The sequence below is a fragment of the Heteronotia binoei genome, chromosome 2 (assembly GCF_032191835.1).
Source record: "Heteronotia binoei isolate CCM8104 ecotype False Entrance Well chromosome 2, APGP_CSIRO_Hbin_v1, whole genome shotgun sequence".
NCBI lineage: Eukaryota > Metazoa > Chordata > Lepidosauria > Squamata > Gekkonidae > Heteronotia > Heteronotia binoei.
This window is the reverse complement of record NC_083224.1, coordinates 148432136-148451996: the sequence shown is the minus strand read 5'-3', so window position 1 is coordinate 148451996 and position 19861 is coordinate 148432136. Positions and strand designations below refer to the sequence as shown.

Sequence of the window (19861 nt, the reverse complement as noted above, 5' to 3'; positions counted from 1 at the left end):
GGGGCCCTGTGGGATTTGTCTGCGTTCCGCAGGGCCTGTAAGACTGAATTGTTTAAACAGGCTTTTGCAGTCTAATTGAAAAAGGGCTGCCACCAGACATCCTACAGAATGCTGGCGATCATAGTCGAGAAGTCAATACCGCCTATACTGGACTGAAATAGCGCTATACAATGGTTTTAAAGTTGATATGTAAATTATGGTTTTATATGTTTTACTGGACTGATTGTTTTTATAATGTTGTAAGCCGCCCTGAGCCCACTTGCGGAAAGGGCGGGATATAAATGGAAAGTAATAAATAAATAAACCCATTGCTCTTCAGGTGTGCATCTGACAGTACACCTACCCTGCTGTTAGACTCAGCCCCAAAACCTGATCAGTTTCAGGCCCCCAATAGTGAGATACGCAGGCCGTGTCTTGCTCCCCCTCTTCCTTTGTCATTGCTATTGGAGCTTCATCTTGAAGACTATGAGAGGTAAAGTATCACTTTGTCTGTGTTATCCCTTATATGTACCCCTATCTATTTAATATCTATTTTTCCTAGAAAGTGTTGAATGAATTTATTTACTTGTATGCTTGACTAACTTTTCTAATAAAACAATTTTATATGTTATCCAACAATCCTCGTTATTTCAAGGGAAATTCTGGAGGTCATCTCCTATATACATAGATTCGCATCCTGCTGAGCCAGTGTTGCCCACCACTTAATTCCCCAACCTCTCATTGAAGGCAATTTGGCTTACATGATAAAATTAGGTTCAATTCAGAGACCATGGGCAGATGGAGTTTGTGATGGGTAGGAACCTGTCTAACTGAACAAGTGTTCCTTCGTTCTCTTCCTTGCTCCACACTCTGAGACTGAAGAAGAAACTCAACTAACCCCAATTAGTCATGGCATCAAAATGTGAACACCTTAATAAACTGAAGCTGGTTTCCTTCCAACTAAGTGGGATTCTCAAGAATCCTCCTTTGTAAGAAAGAACTGGCCCTCTGTTTATCTAGGCATTCACATTAAGAATCATAACTAGATGGAGACTTCAGTCTTTAAGAGCTGCACAAAGGGATGAGAAAAACAGTTCAAAATTGCAACAGGGAATGAGGGTCTGGATCATTAAGAACAGAATTCAGTGTTTTTGTGGTATCTATGCTGACTGGGTTAGTGATCATTAGATTAATGAGCTCTGTGGTCAAGGGTCCTAGATTGCATGTGGATTTTGCACTCAGATACACATATATTTGGCCACAGAAGAAATTCCAAAAGCAGCCACGCAAAGAAAAACATTTTCACTTTTACCCATCCAAAAACATGGAGCATTTTATCCATCCAAAAGTTTGGAGCAATTATGTCCTGTTGTCCATACATGTGGATCAAATTATATATTCTTCCTTTATATGAATGCTCTGGATCTTGCTTGTGTTCAGACTCTTGACAGCCAGAGAGAACAGCAGGAACAGAATGTGATCCAGCTGGGACCACCACAGCAGATAATATTGATATAGTGAAGATGAGACAGACAAGGCTGAATGGAGCAGTGGGACCATGTTCAAAATGTAACAAATAGAGTGCAAGAGAGCTAGGAGTTTGTATTGAGGGAATGAAGAGTAAAACAGCACTGATGCGTCGAGACAGCAAGGCTCAGTGGGAGCAACATGTTGTAGAAAAGCGAAGTGCTGGAGATTCATAGTTACAGGTTTCTTTTTTAGCAGGTTTTACTATATTTTTGGGGAGTAAGTGAGCACAGATAATACTACTACAATCAGGTGCTTCTGTTAATTCTGTGCTTTAAACTGACACTATTCTCAAGAACAACTTTTTCACAGCCTTGGATTATTTGCCTTTTATTTTTGCACCTTCTATTGGCTGATACCTCTTGGGGATTTATTCTCAGGATAACTACTTTATATGCCAAACAGCCAGATTCGGTGGGGAGTGATGACACCACAGGCAGTCATAATCCAGCATGCCAAATCCCATTTTATTGCCCTAGCCAAAATACACAACCCAAATCACTATCTAATATCAGGATGATTAAAGTTTTATTCTGCATTATTCTACCTGTAAAAATATAGTCAGGCAAGATTCTACAATGGCCAACACATGCATCCTGTCTTCCTCAAAATGGAAACAGCATGATATTTATAAGGCTTAAGCAAATTCAATGCAGGTATCTCATTTATGAATTTAAAATATCTGCATACCACCTTTTCAGAGACCTGCTCATGGTGGCTCACAATATAAAACATGATATACACGTTAAAAAAACTCCTCAGACAGCAACTTAGTGGTGGTCCCCAACCCCAAAGACATCTGGCTATCCTTGTCCTGGGCCAGGGCCTTCTCAGTCCTGACACAAACTGGCAGAAATCTCTGCTGAGGTTTATTGCCTCTGAGTATGGTAGGGTTGCCAAATCCAATTCAAGAAATGTCTGGGGACTTTGGGGGTGGAGCCACAAGCAAAGTTGTGACAAGCACAATTGAACTTCAAAGGGAGTTCTGGCCATCCCATTTAAAGGGACTACACACCTTTTAAATGCCTTCCCTCCACTGGAAATAATGGATAGAGGCACCTTCTTTTGGGGCTCATAGAATTGGTCCTCCTGGTCCAATCCTTTTGAAACTTGGATGGTATTTTGGGGAAGCATTGGATGCTATGCTGAAATTTTTGTGCCTCTACCTCAAAAAACACCCCCAAGACCCAGATACCCATAGATCAATTCTCCATTATACTCTATGGGAATCAGTCTCCATAGGGAACAATGGTGTGCCCAGCAGACATTTCCCTCCCCCCCCCTTCTGATGACCCTGAAGCTGGAGGAGGGCCTCCAAACTGGGGGATCTCCTGACCCCACCTGGTGATTTGCAACCCTAGAATATGGAGGTTTCCCTAAGTCACTATGACTAGTAGCTACTGGTAGATTTATCCATCTAATCCCCTTTTATGACTGTTTATTTCTGTGGCCATCACCATATTCTCTGGCAGCAAATTCCACATTATAATCACTCTCAGCACAAAGTAGTATTTTCTTTTGTCCATCCTGAACTTAATGCCCATCACTGGAGGCCCTCAAGTTCTAGTATTTTGGGAGAGGGTGGTGGGAAGTGCCATCAGATCACAGCTGACTTACGGCTACTGCACAAGGCTTTCACTTAACACTTAAAGAACAGTGGTTATGAACCAAATAACATTTCTTGGGAATAAGGTACACTGAAAAACATGAGACTTCAGAGTAGGCCTACTTAGCATTGCTCCTAGTGTTGAGAGCAGAACAGGAAAATACAAGGATGTGCAAATGCAAAAACAATGACAGGAACTTTTGGACAACTTATAGAGTAAATTGTAAAGGAAAACAGAGGCTCTCTCAACATGATGTGAGAAGACATCTGAGAAGATCCATTATACATATACCACAAAGCACTGACTTGACTCTGACAGTATTCTACTTTAGAAACTAAAAAGAAAACCACTGGTATAGTCTTTCTTCTTTCAAAAAAAATTCTATTTTTCTTCCAAAGGAACACAGGGTGATATACATAATTCTGCTCCCTTCATTTTGCATTCACACCACCTTTGTGAGGTTAAACTGGGAGTAGGGTTGCCAAGGTGGGTGCTGGGAGCTCTCAGACTACAGAGATCAGTTTCCTGGAAGAAAAAGGCAGCTCTGGAGAGTGGACCCCAAAGTATCACATCTCTGCCAAGCTCCCATCTCCTTCTCAAGGCCTGCCACTATATCTCCAGGCATTTCCCAAGCTGAGATTGGTAACTCTAGCTGGGAGAGTGTGTCTGGCTCAATACACAACACATTCTGTGGTCTCTCCCAAGTCCTAGTTCAACATTCTAACCATTGCATGACACTACACCCTGCCCCCCCCCAAAAAAAAGGGTAAGTAGAGGGCAGTGGTAAATCTGAACAATAACTTTAAAAAGATTTTGGGGTTACAGGAGAATGGGAGATCTTATTTTTCTTTAATGTTAAACCAAATCTGAACTTTAGTTAAACACAGCACATTTTAATAGTGAAACACAGTTAAGAATTCACGCCAACAGGTTATATTTCCACTGCATTAATGTTTAACTATGTTTAACTTTTAAAATTCAAAGAAGAGAGTAACTATTCAGAAAGTACATATGGGTTTTTCAAAATTATATAAGAAAAATTAAACAATAAAGCTTTGCATACTGTGATCAATACAGAAGTTTTAAAGCAAAGTTTAAAATCAGAATCAAAAGCATTCTGTATTATAGTCAGACTAAAAGAAAAGGAGAGGAATGTAAAAAAAGACAAAAGCAGCACACAAACCACTAATTTTTCTTCTAGATCTTGGCTTATAATTATTTCTAACAAAATCTTTCATTTATTTGACATATATACATTCACAATGAAATGCATGTCTCTGAAACTGATGTTCAAACTAGTTGCTCTATAATAATAAACAAAAAGCAAAGAAATATGATGGTATTAAAAAAGAAGAAAAAGAAAGAAGACAGTCATATTCATTCTTTGAAGAGAAGTGCCCACCACACTTTTAATAGGACAAATTGTTATGGCTATTTTCTTGTACACATAGGTCATTAGTACTGGACATCATGGTTATGGCATTTGAAAGCATTGTCCAGACACCAGAGGACCTGTGGAGGGGCTGTGGTTTAGTGGAAGAGTCTCTACATGCAGAAGGTCCCACATTAAATTCCCAGCTTCTCCAGTTAAAAGGATCAGACAGCATGTGATGTGAAAGACCTCTGCCTGAGACTCCAGAGAGCCAATGCCAGTCTGAGTTGACAATACTGACCTGGATTGGACCTAGGGTCTAATCTGTATAAGAAAGCTTCATGTGAGTTCATGTGTGACCTCAGAGTTTAAACCATCACCTGTTCTCTGTCCTACTCACATGAGGATTACTGATCAGGCAGTTCCTCTACATACCGCACTACAGAGCTTTCTAAAATATTTCATTTCAGAGAGCTCTGAGAGAGAGCAGAGAAGCTCTGAGAGACAGCAGAGAAGCTGAGAGAGAGCAGAGAATAAGTGCTATAAGGGTGAGGTTTGGCTTTCTAAGCAGCTGGGGAAGTTGCTGAGAATTTCTGAGTTTGTGTGACTGCTGAAAATTCTGAGTTTGTGATTGCTGGGGAACTGCTGTCTGTTTCGTTTGAGTGGGCAGAAGGTGATTGTTGATTGATTAGGAGTGGCTGTGTTCCCCACCCTCTTTGCATTATTAAGCTCTGACTTGCCAGAGGCTGAGCACATTTCAGAGAGCTCTGAGAGACAGCAGAGAAGCTCTGAGAGAGAGCAGAGAATAAGTGCTATAAGGGTGAGGTTTGGCATTCTAAGCAGCTGGGGAAGTTTCTGAGAATTTCTGAGTTTGTGGTTGCTGGGGAACTGCTGTCTGTTTGGTTTGAGTGGGCTGAAGGTGATTGTTGCTGATTGATTAGGAGTAGCTGTGTTCCCCACCCTCTTTGCATTATTAAGCTGCACCTTGCCAGAGGCACGAGCCAAGTGTCACATGTATGACTATCTGCCCACAGAACAGAAGTCTTGGGTGTGTGCTCGATGCAAGGAGCTCCTGGTACTCAGGGAACGAGTTCGTACCCTTGAGGCCGAGGTGACTGACCTGGAGAAGCAGAGACAGTAAGGCACTCGGGGAAGACTTTCAGGGATGTCTTAGATGAGCCCCACTCTGAACGTGGCAGCCCAGTTGCTGCCAGGGAGCATGAGGGTTGAGAGGGAACAGGGCACCGTGCTGAGGATAAGGGGAATGCACCCTCAGAAGGGACCTCTTATTCAGTTGATGAGGGGGTATCCTTTCGTGCCAAGAAACCATCCCTGGGCAGGGAGGGGGGGTCCTGGTAGTTGGTGATTCGATCCTTAGGCAAGTAGACAGCTGGGTGGCAAAACCGCATACTGACCGTATGGTGACTTGCCTGCCTGGTGCGAAGGTAGCAGACATTATGCGTGTAGTAGATAGGTTGATCGACAGTGCTGGGGAGGAGCCAGTGGTCGTGGTGCATGTTGGCACCAACGATGTGGGGAAATGCAGTTGTGAGGTCCTGGAGGAAAAATTTAGGCTGCTAAGCAGGAGACTTAAGGCCAGGACCTCCAAGGTAGCCTTCTCAGAAGTGCTACCTGTTCCACCTGCAGGGAAGGAGAGACAGGCACAAATTAGAAGTCTCAATGTGTGGATGAGACGATGGTGTAGGGAGGAAGGGTTTAAGTTTGTTTGAATTGGGCTTGGCAACCCTGAAACCAGTTCCATAGGGCCTGTAAGGCAGAAATGTTCCACCAGGCCTATGGTTGAGGACAGAAATTGTTTTTATTTAGTCTGGCTCCTCCTTCACACTCCCTCCCTCAGGGCAGAATACAAATTAGATTATTGTAAGCACCACCTGTAACTGTTTGCACTGTTTATTGCTTTACCCGTTTTAATTGATTTACAAATGTATTTATTGGAATTATTCACTGCCCTGTAGGGTTGCCAAGTCCAATTTAACAAATATCTGGGGACTTTGGGGGTGAAGCCAGGAGACATTAGGGGTGGAGCCAAGATCAAGGCTGTGACAAGCATAATGGAACTCCAAAGGGGGTTCTGGCCAGCACATTTAAAGGGACGGCACACCTTTTCAATGCTTTCCTTCCATAGGAAATAATGAAGGAGATGGGCACCTTCTTTTTGGGCTCATAGAATTGGACCCCCTGGTCCAATCTTTTTGAAACTTGGGAGGTATTTTGGGAAGAGGCACTATATGCTGTACTGAAAATTTGGTGCCTCTCCCTCAAAAAACAGCCCCACCCTGAGCCCTAGATACCCACGGATCAATTCTCCATTATTTTCTATGGGAATAAATCTCCCTAGGGAATAATAGAGTTCCCAGCAGACATTTCCCTCCCCTCCCCCCACTTTCTGATGACCCTGAAACGGAGGGAGGGCTTCCAAACCGGGGATCCCCTGCCCCCGCCTGGGGATTGGCAACCCTACTGCCCTGAGCTCTGCAAACAGGGGAGTTCAGCCTAAAATCAAATTTATAAATAATAAAATAACTTGTGACTGTTCTCCCCCTCATGCCATGTACATAACATGGCTTTGCATCTGATTTCACTTATGTTAAGAGATATAGATGAGATGCTGTTTTCTCCACTTGAAGTTGTTACTGCATTTTTCCTGTTGGCAGAAAGAAATACTTCCCCAAGGAGCAGGGGTGCAAGTCCAGATTGGGAATTTCCTGGCAATTTGGGGGTGGAGTGTGAGGAGGACAGAGTTTGGGGAGGAAGGGGCCTCAGCAAGGTGTAACGCCATACAGGCCACTCTCCAAACAACCATTTTCTCAAGAGGAACTGATCAATTGTAATTCTGGGAGATCTCCAGGCTCCACCTGGAAGTTGATAACTCAGTTTGGATATGTTCTTTGTTTACTGAGAAGAAGTCCTTCACTCAAGTTTATTCAGATTGTGAGAAAGCTATCATAAAGAACACACCAAGTAAACCTCTCTCACACAACATATAATTAAAATTTAACAAATCCCAGGTACCAAGTCACCACAACATGCAGTTTTTTCATTTTCTTGTAGTGTTTATCAGCCATTCTCAAAGGCTGGATTCAACCATTTCCCCCATTGCTGAAAAGGAAAGAAGGGATCCCTTCTGAACACCAAAAAGGCTGTATTTGTAATCTTGGAGCCTGAGGGGTCTAAAGTCATGTGGAACGGGGGCTGAAATAAAGAGACAAACCATAGCTTTAAAGCTGCGAAAAATATAGGATTAGGTTTCGTGGTTACTAAAACACAAAACCCAGAAAGCTGAAAAATGAGTCTGGCAACCAAAGAAAATATGTCAAAACCTGCTGGAATCCATTATCATTTGATGTCGTAGAACTAAGACCAAACTATGCATTACACAGAGATGCATAAAACTAGCACCAATGTCATTCTTAAATACCATTAGGAGGTGACTGCATGAATTCATGACTGATAATGATTTAGCCACGATAGCTTAGACATGATAGCTTTATGTTTAATGGCTGCATTGTAATTCTTATTCTCTTAGTGGTAAGTCATTCATTCAGATCTCTGAAGAGACAACATATAAGTTTTTTAATAAATAAATTATATTTATTCAATTTTTGTGCTGCTGGAAGAGGAGCAGTGAAGAGGAAGACATTTGGTTTTAGTGCATTATTCAGAAAGTATGACATTTCTGAGCATTTTAAGACTTCAATATACAAATATTGCTAACAGTGTGATCCCAACCAGAGTTACATCCTTCTAAGTCCATGAGTCTGCTTGAAACTACATTGCTTGTCCTCCTATAGCATCCCCACACTAGTGTTCAGAGGAGAAGGATTTATATTCAGCCCTTCACACAGAGTCTCAGAGTGGCTTACAACCTCCTTTCCCCTCCTCTCCCCACAACAGACACCCTGTGAGGTAGGTGGGGCTGAGAGAGCTCTTCCAGAACTTCTCTTGATCAGAACAACCTACAGAGATCTTGTGCTGACCCAAGGTCACTCAGCAGGTGCATGTGGAGGAGCGGGGAATCAAACCTGGTTCTCCCAGATTAGAGTCCATGCTTTTAATCACTACACCAAATTGGCTTTCAGGAATTTAGGAAATTGTTCCATGAGTATCAGCTGCATAGAAGGAGAAAAGCATGCCCTCTATATCTAAATGCAAATCAATAAAACTTTCATGTGAAATATGCAGTTGCCCTACTTATTACTAATTTCCTACCTTTAATTCTCAAAATACTTTCAACAGAGTCACACCAGTCTTTTACTAAAAGGCATTTCTTGCATTAGCCAAGAATCAAATCCAAACTTCTGGTGTGTTCAGTATGAGTTGTTCTGCTGAATCTATTGATGGCTGTCATAAGCTCAGATGTAAAAGCTAGACGTAAAAAAAAAAAAGATTTATTCCTCAATCTGATAATTAACAATAATCCAACACTATCTACAGAATCTGACAAACCAGTTTTCTGAATTTCAGATTTTATATTTTGGGAGTGCATTATTCATTTCTAGAACAGAATTCTGCATTTAGACTCTCAGCTTATAATTTTTTTCTTCTTCCTGAAATATTCCTTTTCCAAGCAACACTCCAGCAAAAATACTTTAAATTTCAATATCCCTTCATACTGTTCCTTTTACTCAGAGCAAGGACACTGGAGATTTCTGAAAGACAATATTCCTCCTTACAAGAACGATCAATAGTAGCAAAACTAAGCTTTGCTGAATATTGTCATGCCTCAATTTTCATGTCAAAAGTAGTGCTTTCAAGGAAGCTGAAATGTTTCCAGGAAAAAAAAGCCTTAATTGTACAGCATTAACCCTTTTATTGATCCAACTTGCTGTCAGCTCCCCTTTCCTATTGGTAATGGTTTGACTTTTTACTAGGGTTGCCAGCCTCCAGGTGGGGCCTGGAGATCTCCTGCTTTTACAACTGATCTCCAGCTGGCAGAGATCAACTCTGCTAGAGAAAATGGCTGCTTTGAAGGATGGACTCTATGTCATTGTACCCCTCCCTAAACCCCACCCTCTCCTGGATCCACCCCCAAAGTTTCAAAGTATTTTGCAACAGAGGCCTGGCAACCCTACATTTTTTTTAGAGAATAATCCTAAACAGACCTACCCAGAATCCTACTCAAGTCTATTCAATGGAACTCTCTCTCAAATAAGTGTTCTTCAGATTACACTGTTAATCATCATCTTGTCTATCATCAACTAGTCACACAGACTATCCCAGCCAACCAGGGAACACATAGTGAATGGTATGCTATCAGAAGTCAATCAGATCTGGCTGTGTGATGACATCATCCAGATAAAACAAAGTCAATTCAGGGCAAAGGCAGGGCTTGCTGAGCAGGTGAACACTTTGAAACAATCCTTGAAACATAAATGGGCAGGCACTTTTGAATATTCCAAAAAACATTCATAACAAAACACTCAATACTTCCAGCTTTGCTCTAGTGAGAATGCCGGTAAATAACGCTTGCCAGACAGCTCTCACTAACCCAGTACATGGTCCGAAGCTATCTGAGGGACCTGGAGATTTATGGCACGGTCTCGAGCTGTATCAAATCAAAATTCCTCCAGGTAAAGAGTGAATGTATTTATCATAGCTCAAGCCAAACACAAAATGAGAAAGACCTTTTTCCAAAGGGATTACACAATGCAATAAGTGCATTTGGCAATCTATTGCCAGAGTCTGAGGCAGGAGCTGGAACTATCAGAAAATATGTTTTCCCAGATGGATAATGCCGTCTAGCTGAAATGCTGCTCTTCTGCCCTTAAAGAAAAATCAAATGAAACTAGGCTTGCCAAGTAATGGTGACCTTCATGCCTCACCCTCCATTTCATTGGTTCATTCCAGGCAGTAACATAAAGCCCCAATGCCTGCTCCCAAAGAAAATGCAACTTGCTGTCTGTTTCACACCAACATTTTGCCAATTTGATTGCTTGGAGAAAGTAGGCAAAAAAGGACAGGGGTTGCAACACATCCTACCCATAAGCCTTTCCAGCATCAGAGTTTATGCTTATCTTATCCTTATTTCCATCTGAAGAGCCTTCCACAAGGTATTTATAATGGAACCTTTAATACACTTTTAATTTTTATTTGATAGGGATTTTTAGTGTTGTGAGGACTGTGACATACTATATATTGCCTCTATTTTAAAATACTGTATCCCACCTCTACCTACACTTGAGGTGCTTAAAATAAATTTAAATATGGCAATATAAGTACTAGCAAAAATAATCAATTCCTTCAACCTTCAGACCCAAAAGCCCAAACTGCTCACAAAAATAAATAGGCTTTGCACTTTTTCTTTGAAGGCATGGAAGCCATACATTTATGAGCCACTTTGGTGTAGTGGTTAAGTGTGCGGACTCTTATCTGGGAGAATTGGGTTTGATTCGCCACTTCTCCACTTGCAGCTGTCGGAATGGCCTTGGGTCAGCCATGGCTCTTCCAGAGGTTGTACTTGAAAGGGCAGCTGCTGAGAGCCCTCTCAGTCCCACCCACCTCACAGGGTGTCTGTTGTGGGGGAGGAAGATAAAGAAGATTGTGAGCCACTCCGAGATTTGAAGTGGAGGGTGGGATATAAATCCAATATCATCATCATCTTCTTCTTCTGATCCATCAAATTCATCAGGATCATCCAGAGAGAACAGGTACCAAAAGAAAAGCAAAACATTATGCAACATCTTTTACTGGGATCGACCAAAATATCACAACACTCCCCAGGGAGATGTGTCTATCTCCCTCTGTCATTATCTTCTGCCAGCAGGTAACAAATTCTGTTTAATTTGGCATACCTCTATTAAATTCTTATTGGCCTTCTCACCTGATTGTGATGTGTTTGTATGTCAATATAGTTTTACTGCATTATTAACTATCATTAAATATTGTATATATAAACATTTTAAGTGCAATTTTAATGCCTTGATGTTTGCTATCTTGGGGAGCCTATTTTGGTGGAAAGGTGGTATAGAAATGTTTTAAATAAATAAATAAAGCATGGTGTGTAAACTTTCAAGTTTTATAGGATTCTTCATCAGGTTGGTTGTTCAAAAAAGGACGTGGAAGCAGGGGGGGAAAGCTACAGCTCAGGACATAATGCTAAGGCCTCATCTTGTGTAGAACTTGCTGCAAAATGAGGTGCAAGTAGAATTTTTGCTCACAAGTCTCTGCAGCTTAGAGGGAACACTGCTCAGGACATAATGCTAAGGTCTCATCTTGTGTAGAACTTGCTGCAAAATTAGGTGCAAGTTAAAGATTAGGTGTGAGGAAGAAAAATAGGCATTTGACAATATATGAGCCAATGGGTAATCAAATGCCTCTCCGATGCTAAATGGAACAGAGGATAGACTACTTGGTATGACAGCTAAATGGAACTAGTAAGTTGAGAGGTATACTGCCTGACTAGCAGATCTTGAGGGGAAATAGAGAAGATTGCATACCCTATATGCATCCCAGAAGTATACAACTGGCCACAGGATACTGGCTAAGACAGACTTGTAGTCTGATCAAGCAGGGATCTTCCTGGCAGCTATCCACAAATGGTGTTTGGATTCAGCAGCCAGTCATTCTTTCCTAACATCAGTCCTTAAAAGTCCAGTCTTATCACATCATAAGCATCAATTCTTGTGAAAAACTTCTCATGGAAGAGAAAGGAATGGGTATGCTAGCTGTTGCAATCAATCAGCAGAAACTGGGGGGGGGGGAGAGAATTTCTGTACATTCTTAATATAAAAGAATAACAAACTCCAATGTTTGTGTAGATCCTGAAATGCCTGCTTCTTGCCTCCCTCCTATCTCATTGCAGGTAGAACATCATTAATGTTATTTAATAGCTTTTAAATTGCTGTAATTTTAGACTTTTAAAGACAATTTATTACATTATGTATCTTCTTGTAGGATTTTATGCTGTAAACTACCCTGAGACCTGCTTTGGAGGGAATAGCAGGATAGAAATCACATTAATAAAATAATAATAAAAATAAATGTCATCCTTATGCTATAGACTCTGTGTGCAAGTGGCTACAAGGAGTGGTACTATTCAACAAACTGACTTGTGAATTCAGATACATAGTCAGTTCAAACTGGTTGTCAAATGGTGCCTCAGAAGAAAGCAATACTCAAGGCTAGATCACTGACCTCAAGTATATGAAAAATGAGGAGCCATGGCTCAGCTGGCTTGCCAATCCCCAGGTCCCAGAGGGGGTTCTTCCGCTTTCCCAGGCTCCTTCCCACCCCCAGTCAGCTGGCTGGCGGGGGGAAGCCCTACCCCCAGAGGACAATGTGCCTTTCCACCTCTGGAGGCTTCAGCCCCGATTGGAAAAGCTTCCTCTTGGGATGGTGTGTCTGTGTTACTTTGAAGAAGTTGGCAGCAACTCGTGAGTAGAGAGGCCAATCCCTCACTTCATAGTCGCCAGAAACGGGGTGCGGGGAGGGAAACATCTGCTGAGCACTTCATTATTCCCTATGTGGAGATCGATTCTCATAGGGTATAATGGGGAATTGATCTGGAGGTTTAGGGGGCTCTGGGGGAGCTGTTTTTTGAGGTAGAGGCACCAAATTTTCAGTATAGTATCTAGTGCCTCTCCCCAAAGTACCCTCCAAGTTTCAAAATGATTGGACCAGGGGGTCCAATTCTATGAGCCCCAAAAGAAGGTGCCCCTATCCTTCATTATTTCCTATGGAAGGATGAAATTTTAAAAGGTGTGCTGTCCCTTTAAATGTGATGGCCAAACTCCCTTGGAGTTCAATTATGCTTGTCACACCCTTGTTCCTGGCTCCGCCCCAAAGTCTCCTGGCTCCACCCCCAAAGTCCCCAGATATTTCTTGAATTGGACTTGGCAACCCTAGGCTCAGTGGTAAAGCACCTGCTTTGCATACTGAATGGCCCCAGTTCAATCTCCAGTATCTCCAGCTAAAAATCAGGCAGTAGCTGATGCAAAAAATTTCAACGAGATCCTAGAGACCTACTGCCAGTCATAATACACAACACTAACCTTGACAGACCAATGATCTGATTCAGTGTAAGGTAGCTGCATATGTTCATATGAACTTGCTCACCTTTTCATTAAGAAGGGGAGCTTGGAGCGGTCATCTGGGCCTGCTCTTTGACACAAACTTCAGTTACATTCTTCAGCTCACTAAAAAAAAGTTGTCTGGTGGCCTTAGAGGCAGGGGATCCCTGTACCTGACCAAAATCTATGCTGTACTTCATACATTCTTGCCAACTGTCCTTGTGTGGTGAAGGAGCAAGCTCCCTTCTTCCACTATGCACATCAAACAGAACATGACTCTGACCTCCATGTCAAGACCCCTTTTACATAGTTTCCTCCCACCTTTTCAAAGCAAAGCAATCAAATCAGCAGACATCATCACAGAACACCCAACTCATGTTGTCTGTGATGCATTGTGGATGTGGTCACCATGCAAGGAGTGCCACTGGTGCAGGTAAACATGTGAACCAGAGTCTAGCTGATCTAGCTGTGCTCTCCCTGCAGCTTGCTTCCTTTCCCCATTATCAGCCACCACTGCACAGCCTGTGATTTCAGACAAGCTTTGATGAGTGTGCACAATGGGGCCTCACTGGTCTCAACAGGATGTTGGGTTCAATTTATAATCAAAGATTTTAAGCATACTGTCGGAGCAGCAGGTGAACTTAGCAACAATTAAGCCATCTGTTCACCAACACCCATGAATGCTGAGCCCACAAAATGGTGGAAAAATAGTTTTACATTACATAGCATCAGCTTAGCACATTCCCACTACATCACCCTGGTGCTCCCAGGGGCAACATTTCAAATTTTTGTCAGGGGGTTTGGGGTAGATTCTTAGCAAGATTTAATTACATGCTCTTGGTTATATTAAAATGCCTTCTCTCTCTCTTTTTGCATTCAAAAACAGACACAGTGGTTTCTTATATATAACAAAGAAACCACTGTGTCTGTTTTATATACAAAACTTATAGCAATGTCAACCTTGCAGGTCAAGTCACCTGCGCTTTGCACTTCTGGTGCAGACACTTTTAAGGATGGCCATAGCATCCTAGGACAGAGTGAATGTCATAAGACAGGGGTGTCCAACATATGGCCCGTGGGCCAGATCCGCCCTGCAGAGGACTCCAATCAGGTCCTCCAGCAACTGGCTGTCATCTGCTTCATTTTCCCTTGCCTGCTTTTTCCGGTCGCCATTTTGTGTTTCTCCCTGGACAGGCCAGAGCAGCAAAGCAGCCTATCCCTCTCCCCCCTCCCTTTTCCCAAACGGAGGAGGAGGGATGAGCAGCCTCAGTCAATGAGGGAGCTTGGCTCTATAGCTCTGCTGGGTGATTAAGTTTGCCAGGCTCAATTAATCACCCTGCAGAGCTACTGAGACAAGCCTCTCTTCCTTCTAATGAATGGCTGAGGCTCCTCCCCCTCCTCATGCCCCAGGGAAGGAAAGAAAGAGCCAGATCTTCCTTTGCCAGTCCCCACCATCAGGAGAGCTACAAAGAGTGCTTTTTAAGACTAGCACCGTTTTAGTGAAGGTATGAGCTTTTTGCCTTGCTACAGAGAGAGTGAGTGAGTTTTATTGGGCTTGTTATGGGTGTAACTGGGTTTCTCTCCACTTTTTCACTGTACTCATGGCCTCCAGTCTTTCTCAAGAGGAAAGCATATGAACTATTTAGAAGAGAAATATCAGCATTAGGCTGAGAGTGTGTTCCACCCCGGGTTTACCCAGCAAATTTTCCTTAATTTTTCTTTCACATTTTCCTTTGGTTGGGGGTCTTGAATTTAGACTTCCCAGATAGTAGGCTGGCACTGATCACTGTACATAACTGTCTCTCTGTTCTTGTAGTAGTTTTTTGGGGGAGAAGTTGTATTTTTTTTTAGTTGTAGTAATTTTTCTGGGGAAATTTATAGTTTTGTAGACAAGCACATAGCCCTCAGTCTGTGCCATGGTGCTGTCACATGTTCTTGACTAGTGCGTGAAGCAACTTATGTACAAAAGCTCACAGTGCCCAGCTGCTTCATGTTCTTCTGGATCTTAGGCTCAAAGCATTGACCATGAGATATCTGTAATGAATGTCAATGAATCAATAGTAGGTTTGCAACTTACAGATGTGTACACCTGAACAGCACATATTCAAGACTGGTACAGCACAGACATTGTCTGCAGTTTTTGATGCAATAATTCATTTATCAGAGACTGTAAAACAAAATATTGCAAGTGTGCTAATATTTTAAGCATGTTTTATTTTAAGTTTAAAAAAATCTTTAATTGTTTGTCTGTGCCCTTTATAAAGTTTATATGTCTGCTACCTGGCATTACATTTTATGATACACATGGCCCTGCCCAACAAGGTCTCATTTATGTAAAATCCGACCCTCATAACAAATGAATTCGACACCCTGCCATAAGACTTAGCAGAGCTCTGTAATTTGAAAATCATGAACACATGAAGGTGTCTTACACTGAATCAGACCACTAGTCTATCCAAATCCATATTGTCTGCTTTGAATGGCAGGGACTAGGATAATGGTCTTTCACTTCACCTGTTACCTAAACCTTTTAAGTGGAGATGTCAAGGTTGAACCTGGGACATTTTCCAAATAAAGCAGAAGCTCTACCACTGAGGCAAAGCCCTCCCACGGTCAGGGAGGAACAAATGGAGGATAGGGAAAACACATGCAAGCTGCTCATGTCCCATAATATCTCCCCTGTGTGCTTTCCTGCATATATCGGGCAAGGGAGAACGTGGCTTTACTGAGATCTATGCTGCACCCATACAAGTTTGTGTGAAGTCACTGCATGAGTCAGAAAACAGTACCTGTGTGGAATTTTCACATGTGGTTTGAAACAAAGATCACAGGTTGGACTGAGAAATCTTTTTCACACTATCTCGCCCAATTCTCCTTTACTATAGCCCTTATTGGACATGCCTCTCATCCAAATGGTGCCCATGCTATCTGCCCCACCCCACAGCAAACCACCTCTTCTCTCCTACTTCCCTATCTTCACCCTCTTCTGCTATGGAGGCAGCCAGGTCCAAGGCAAGAAGCAGTAGCAATGATCACTGCTTTGTTGGTACTTTTCTGTATGGGATTAGCCAAGCACAGAGACACCTTCTCCACTATTTGAGCATCTCATTTTTAATTTTTTTTATCCATGGCATTCTATAAATAGTTAGTCATTTTCCCCTTCTCTATTCCCTTGAGCATCCATCAATCATTTTTCCAGTAACATTACATTGACCACTGAAGCTCTCTGGCTTCTTTTTCCTCCATAAAAGTGTTGTGATGCTTTCCCTCTTATCATTCCTCTGCTCTTGTTTGTACTTCACTAATTGCCACTCAAATGGTTCCATGTAGGATGTTTGCAAAAGTATGATCCATCGTAGTAAGGCATTGCCTAGCAACACTATACATTTTCCAACCCCTTATCTGGAGTCCTAGTAAAGATGTAAAGATGTTTCCCAGACTCGGGTACAGAACCTTACATAGATTTCTATTCTGTATTTGTGTTTCTCTGTTGAGAAAAATGTTCAAAAAATCAAGCTTTATAGTTTATGCATTCTGCAAAGCAAGCATCAGAACAGCAAGCTTTTCCATGATGTGGAAACAGATCCTCTTTCCCTACCTCCTTCCATGTCATAGCCACTGCAAGAAAACTGTGAATAAAAAAAAATATTTTGTAACTGATGCTTTTTCTAAAAAGAAACAAGAAGCCCTCAAACATTACTATCTTTAACCTTGTTTGTCTAGATTTTTATGGTCAATTGTGACATCAAACCATGCTTGCCATTTAAGGCTTAATCTATGTGGAGTCAATAAACACTTTCAACTGTATATACAACTAAGAAAGATACAAATGACTTTGAAAGTATACCAGATAATTAAAAGAATTTACCTTGCTCTTCAAGCTTTTGAACCAAATCTCAGAGAGGATAAGAACCTGTAATTCCCATTGACTTCAGATGCATTGGAAGGGGAAGCTGAACAAGCAAACCAAAGGGAAACCTCTATCTAAAATTCAAGTCTGAGAATTAGTAGTATGTTTAGCAGCCTTTTACCAACAAGGCAATTTGATTCATATTCAGGCAAATCTCCGTATTTGTTAGATTGCATGAATTTGTTCAATTTAAGATACATATTTATCCTTACAAGGATACTCTGGATTTGGGTCAGAATCTCTAGAGCTCATCAGTATGATTTAAGAAGCAGCTCCTGAATTTGTATTGCTTGATACACAATTCTGTAATCTTTACTTCAACATTTTTCATACACACTATGCTCAGAAGACATGGGGGGAAATTACTATAAAAGCATGCATCCACAAAACAGACATCAGTTCAAAGAATCAAGTGTCAAACTAATGTCCCCTAATAATTATACCAATTGTTGGTTGAATAGTTGTGATTAAAGACTGTCACCAAGATATACCTAGTCAAACTGCTCACATTCTACATATCATTATCTACATATACATTAATTAGCATTCAGCTATAGCAATTATTAGTGAGAGATACATCTAACACTGTATTTTTCTTTAATAGCGACATTTTGCAAGCTACCACAACCTGAATACTTATCACACTGAAGACATTGGAGATACTAAACTCATTGATAACCGTCCTTCATTTTTTTAAAAAATAGAATGGTTGGGGGGAGGCTTAGCTAGAATCCTCAGTGTAAAAAGATCACACATAACACACACAAAGCTGCCTTATACTAAATCAGACCCTTGTCCCATCATGGTCAGTAACTTCCACTCAGACTGGCAGCAAAGGTCTCTCACATCACCTACTGCTCGGTCCATTTTTAGCTGGAGATGCCAGGGATTAAATTTGGAACTTTCTGCATGCAAAGCAGTTGATCTTCCACTGAGCCATAGTTCCTCTCCATGATTCAAACTAGATACCTCACATGCTTTTATTGGCTCACTTTTCTCCCCCAGCACTTCTTTCTCACAGAAACTTCTCCTACAGACATTAATCCATCCCTATTCTGCTTTTATCAAGATGTTGGAATCATATTCCAACTATTTAAACTGATTCCAAATGGCTCCTTAAAACAAGGTTTGAAAATTCCTGATAAAGATGTATGGACTTCCAAAAGAAAAGTTTCTACTAGGCCTCCTGGTCTGGAATATTTCAGAACAAAGCACTGGAAATAGGGTTGCTAATCCCCTGTTGGGGGCAGGAGATCCCCTGGTTTGAAGGCCCACCTGCTTCAGGGTTATCAGAAAACAGGCGGGGGGGGGGATGTCCACTGAGCACTCGATTATACCCTATGGAGACCAGTCCCCATAGGGCAGTGGTGTCAAATATCCGGCCAATGGGCCAGAACTGGCCTACCCAGGGCTTTAATCAGGCCCGCAGAGCTCTTTTCTTTCCCCTCCCTCTTGTCCTCACCCTTTGAAGCTCCAAGGCTGAAGTTCCAGATCTTTCTTCCTTGTCTTTGCAGGCTGAAGCAGGAAGCAATTCTGGGCTGCAAAGAAAATGCAGAATGGACTTTCCATTAAGGTCTCTGTGCCCAGATAGACTACTCAGTTTATCTGGGCACAGAGACCTTAATGGAAAGTCCATTCCATGTTTCCTTGCAGCTTTGTCTGTAGTGCAATGTATTTTAATGGAGTGGAGCTCAGTTTCACCTTTCAGCGTTTATATGGCCAGTTAGAAGCTGTTCCTTCCTAGAGTTGTGTGACCTTGCAAATAAAGAGTTGATGCTTTGACCTAGCATGTCTCTGCTGAATGCACCTTAGCACTGGTGCCTAGTGATTACTCTAAGCTGAGAACCCATAGTCAAAGGGGGATATTACACTGAAGCACCATTGCCAATCTGAGTAGACTTGGAGGCAGGTGGAGAAGCTTGCAATACCCAGCCATTTCATGTTTTCCTAAGCCCAGAGCATTTTATATTTTTTGTTTATATTTTTTGTTTCTGCTGTGATCCTTGTGCTTTTTCTTGATGTTTTATTTTTAAAATTCCATTGACAAATCTCACTATTCCCCCACCTTTCCATATTAAACCATTGCAAGAGTTTTAAGAATGTTTGTTTTAAGTAAAAAAAATAGTATCTTAAATTGTGTTTCTCTGTATCCTTTATAAAGTTTATATCTCCACTTCTGGCATTACAGTTTATGATGCACATGGCCTGGCCCACAAAGTCCCATTTATGTCAGATGCAGCCTTCATAACAAATGAGTTCAATGTCCCTGCCATAGGGTATAAAGAAGAATTAATCCATGGGTATCCCGGGCTCTGGAGGGGGCTGTGTTTTGAGGTAGAGGCACCAAATTTTCAGCATAGCAACTGGTGCTTCTCCTCAAAAAACCTCCAAGTTTCAAAAAGATTGGACTGGAAGTCCAATTCTATGAACCCTAAAA

General features: G+C 41.7%; 1 protein-coding gene across 4 annotated transcripts in view; it reads right to left on the bottom strand.

The window, feature by feature from the left end:
- The window catches only part of DPYD (dihydropyrimidine dehydrogenase), an 833908-nt gene that overhangs the window by 735525 nt on the left and 78522 nt on the right, over window positions 1-19861 (bottom strand). The gene's annotated exons all lie outside the window — the stretch shown is intronic.